General features: G+C 35.2%; 1 long non-coding RNA gene across 1 annotated transcript; it reads right to left on the bottom strand.

Annotated features, from left to right (window-relative positions):
- Positions 1-427: 427 nt before the first annotated feature.
- On the bottom strand, positions 428-1,322 carry LOC123669922. The gene is made up of 2 exons (XR_006745824.1): positions 1,108-1,322; positions 428-634 (listed from the first exon to the last, which is right to left on the bottom strand). It is a non-coding gene; the product is annotated as an uncharacterized LOC123669922 (long non-coding RNA).
- Positions 1,323-5,077: the final 3,755 nt, after the last annotated feature.

Here is a 5,077-nt window from a genome sequence, read left to right as displayed (position 1 = left end):
CAGAAATAAAGGACTGATGTTTGTCAAGCTTCTTACTTGTTTCTTACCCATACCTATATTTTTAAAAGCGACTGTTATTTAAGTAATGCGGAAACAAAATATGAAAACAATGCGTATACGTACGCTACGTATGTCTCATTTTATTGTTTTTTTTTTATATCTTCGGTATTATGTTTTTATTTTTATTCAAACTTTTGTAATGCACTCGTTGACTACATTCTTAAGTTATTCTAATTAAGCGCTTTTGCTGTTTCTTTGGTTTTGGATTTTGTTTTTTAATATGTTATTGATGTAACGACAACAAAGACAAACAAAGTTCTTTTTTGTAACTTATTTTTATAAGTATTTGAACCCTGTATTGTTAATAGTGAATAAGTCGTTGAAGTACCTTTATAAGAATAAATAAATAAATAAATTGTAAAACAAATTAATCATCAAATAATTTCTAATAAATATTAAAGAAAAACACGTTATGCTCCGTGATAACACTGGGCAACATTTTATAACATTTCTTGCTGGACATCGTTCATTGTGTATATTTTGCCAATACATTTTATGTTTGAAAAATATAACTAAGGTTTACTGTTCTTGCAAACTGCAATTTAGTCGTGTAGAGGTAACGTCAGGAAAAATTCTGTAACAAATTTTATACAAATTTTACACAAATTTAAAAAAAAATTAACCGTTTAATAAATTAAGCAACGCTATTTAACAAATTACCATTCAATTAGAACCATTAATTTTTTAGGTACTAGTGGGTATTAATATTAGACAGACACAAAAAAGTAAATCAGGTATGAAGTTAGGTGTAGAGACAAACAGTATCTTCATAATACATAATATGTATACATAGTATGTACATCTTTAAATTTTACTAATTTAAAATATTATTAAAGGAGTTATTATCATTAATACATAATAACACATGAAGGTAGGTCTTTAAAGTAATTTAAAGAATAAAAAAATAAGATATAAATTCAAGTTTATGATATTAATAAATATGCAAATCTTTGACTAAAAGTAGCAATCGATCAAGATGATTTAAAACTATAATGATTACCATCAATTCAAAGAACGAAGACAATCAGACATAAAAATGCTACCTACACGTACAGAGGTACCTCCGACGACCTCCCATCAAACCGAACAGGTCCTTAATAATAATGATGCAAGATGAGTTTCCATGGCCCTTATGGACACTCAAGGATAGCTACTGCGCATTCGGAAGGCAACGGTCCACGTTTGGCCCAGCTTACATCACATCTTGTTTATAAGGCGCGATGGATTTGAAATATGAAATCGTTTATTGTTAATTATTGATTCATTGTATGTGCGCCGCCATCTTGGATGTAAGTGGGCAGCCATGTTCCCGAGCGCGGCTTCCGGCGTGTGCATGCTGCTGAATGCTAATGTTCGCGCTTGTGCTTCGCCCTCGCAATGTCCTGGAACAATTCGTTCGCTTTTCACTACTACACTTAACGCTTAAGTAAGCACCAATACCTCGAGGTACTCTACTTTACAAGTACAATTTTTGTTTTAAAGGAATTTAAATTACTACGACCGTTACCACTTTTATTTTATTTTATTTATCGTTTCCACAAAGAAGATACTGTAACCTATATTAAATACTTTCTTTAATAATTGGTTTGTATATAAATTTTTATTACTATCTCTATAGTGAAATCGTTTTTAAAATACCACAGTTTTCGTTAAAGGACAGTAATTTCTAATGGTCGCTACAATAATGATAATAAAGTTTATTCCTGTCACGAGTGAAGTACTAAATAGACAGCTCGGCTTCTTGACTCGTATAAACTCATAACCTAGCTTCGAACGCGATAGTACTCAATCACTGACAATGCTATTGTTTTGCGAATTATACGAATTGATATGAATCGTTCGGTCAGCACTGCCGCTGACGTTATTATACTTGTACATCATACGGATTCAAAGAATTTATAGCCAAACCTTGTCTGTACACTTAACGTAGAGAATAGGTAAAATTTAAATAGGTACTTGTTTTATGTCGATAATGTTTTTAAAAACAACGATATCATGCCTTGACTTGTTATGACTAGTTAATTTATTGTTATTTATAGAGCATCTAATTGTTTATTGTACCGATTATATTTATGTTTATATTTATCATGAATGTACATATAATCGCGAGACTGTTTACATAAAGCAATTCCCATTATGGGTAACTAAAGTTTATAACGTTGTGGGTAAAAATGTTCTTACACTTGTTGCAAGGTTTCCTTGGGACAAAAATGAGTAGGATCCTACTGCCCTAGCACTGCATTGTCAATAAGGGTCATAATGGAGATTTGGTATTTCAATTCAAGTATATCTACTTTCAATTATATCATTTGATCTTGCTTCTGTATTCTCGTCAACAGAATGGTGCCGTTAAATGTTAGTTTTCTGACAACTTATAATAGTGTCAATTCGGTGTATCAATTAAACATTTAAATCGGTATTAATAATAAAATTCTATTATTCATCATCATCTGAGGCATTACAGCCGCGGGTGGGCCTTAGCCTGGTCCAGCAAAGCTCTCCAGTCCGATCTGTTAGAGGCTTTCCTTCTCCAACTTGTTATTCCCAAGATCTTGATGTCTTGTTCGACGCCGTCCAACCATCTGAGCTTGGGCCTGCCTCGACTTCTGCGGCCCTCCGGTCGGCCTTCTAAAAGGCGCTTGGGTACGTTGGCCTCGTCCATTCGCAACACGTGCCCTGCCCAACGCAGGCGTCCAATCTTTATGGTCTTAATTATATTTGGCTCATCGTACATTTGGTATAGCTCGTGGTTTTAACGCGTTCGCCATCTCTCATTTTCCATCACAGCTCCGAAAATGCGTCTTAGTATTTTCCGCTCAAATACCAACAAGGAATTTTCGTCTTTTTTGCTCAGCACCCAACATTCGGAACCATGGGTGAGTATGGGCCTTAGTAAGGTTTTGTACAAGAGAAGTTTTATGCTTCTTGAAAGGAGTTTCGGACGTAAGTATCTTAGTAGTCCGAAGTTGCACTTGTTAGCCGCCATTATTCTTCTACTTATTTCTGAAGACACATCGTTGTTATCGGTTATTAAGGATCCCAGGTATACGAAATCATTGACGCTAGCGAAGGTGTTATTGCCAATATTAACTCCTTGTAGTAGGGTTTGCTGGTCTTTTGATGCTTTCAGGTACTTAGTCTTAGCCATGTTAATTTGGAGACCGGCCTCCACAGCTGATTTTTCAAGAGCAAGGTATGCACTCTCCATTGCAGGTACAGATCTTCCTATCACATCGAGGTCATCCGCATACCCTAGAATTTGAACGGATTTGTGGTAGATAGTGCCTTTGGTCTCGATCTTTGAGTCGCGAATACACTTGTCGAGAGCGATGTTGAACAGTAGGCACGAGAGCGCATCCCCCTGTCTTAAGCCGTCATTGGTTCTGAACGGTTCTGATACACTTGTTTGAACTCTGTCAACGCTCTGAGAGTTTCTAAGAGTCATCTCCGTCAGGCGCACGAGCTTTGTTGGAATGCCAATCTCCATTATAGCCTGGTACAGAAAACCTCTGTGCACATTGTCATAGACAGCCTTAAAGTCTACGAAAAGATGGTGAGTGTTCACGTTGTATTCAAACGTTTTCTCAAGGATCTGCCTAAGTGAGAAGATTTGGTCTGCTGTGGACCTGTTTGGACGGAACCCACACTGATACTCCCCCAAGCTGGATTCTACATATGGCTTTAGTTTATTAAAAAGGATATTGGCAAAAACTTTATAACCACTGTTCAAGAGAGATACGCCTCAGTAATTATCACACTCCAATATGTCGCCTTTCTTATGTAGGGGACAGATAACAGATGTATTACAATCATCAGGCATTTTTTCATTATTCCAAATCTGGAGAAGCAGGTGGTGAAACTCCTTCTTGAAATCAGTTCCGGCATACTTCATAAGCTCGCCTTGGATATCGTCTATTCCCGGAGCTTTGTTATTTTTACTGAATTGAATGGCTCAAAATGGCTCAAAAATTCTATTATTGGTAACTAAACAAAAAATCTAAGGAACGAATAGTCGAGTATACGGACAATTTAAACGAGGCATTGGAAAATCCTTTTGTGTTCTTTTGGTGACATTGGAAATTAATAAGCCTAAAGAATGAATGAAGTCACAAAAATCAAAAACTATACGAAAATTTGGATATTTAACTACGTTTGCATATTTGGCCAAATTGAATTATACACAAACCATATAAAAGCAGTATAATTATGTACAGCTTCGAATCAAATTAATACAAAGCAATGTGCGGGCGTATTTTTTGCATTCACCCCTTCGTGTCTACGTGTATAAGTGTTCTTGCGAGTATTGTGAACGTCTCGGCCGCCCCTACCCCGCATATGGTACCAGAGGAAATGACATGTGGTTCTCGAAATCTGCCCACGGTGGATTTAAGCGGATACGACTTAAAACATAATTTAATTATTTACTTAGTTTTTCACTTAAGTAAACAAAACCCTCAGGCTCCAAATTGCTATTGACTATTGTTCTAACGTCATATATTATGCTTATCTAAGATTAAATTACTTCAGATCGGCAGATTTGTGACTGAAGTCTTGTTAAGCGCAGTCCGATACTGACAGTGTTAACTATTACGATTTCTTATACACTTTTTTTTTCCTTAAAAATATCACTCACTTCAGAATATCGCAGTCCACTGTTGGACATAGGCCTCCGCAAGTTTGCGCCAAACATACCGGTTATCCGCAATCCTCATTCAGCCACCACCGGCAATCTTCCGAACATACTTAAGAGTATATTTGTCGAATATTAATATATATTTCGTACAAAGTGTAAAATATTATAATGCAACTACGTATATCAACGAACATAAAATAATTGTTAAAATATATGTATATTATATTTTATAAAAAACATAGTTTTTGTAATAGTTATGTAAGAAATAACATTGTGTCATCATCTTTTAATACGTACAAAATAATGTTTAAATATTTCGTACATCTAAATTTAAAAATTAAAATAAATAACATAATTATAACGTTATTCATAAAAAATGTATAA

This window comes from Melitaea cinxia, chromosome 4, assembly GCF_905220565.1.
Source record: "Melitaea cinxia chromosome 4, ilMelCinx1.1, whole genome shotgun sequence".
NCBI classification, from domain to species: domain Eukaryota; kingdom Metazoa; phylum Arthropoda; class Insecta; order Lepidoptera; family Nymphalidae; genus Melitaea; species Melitaea cinxia.
Note: the sequence above shows the minus strand (reverse complement) of the source record. Positions and strands in the feature narration are given on the sequence as shown.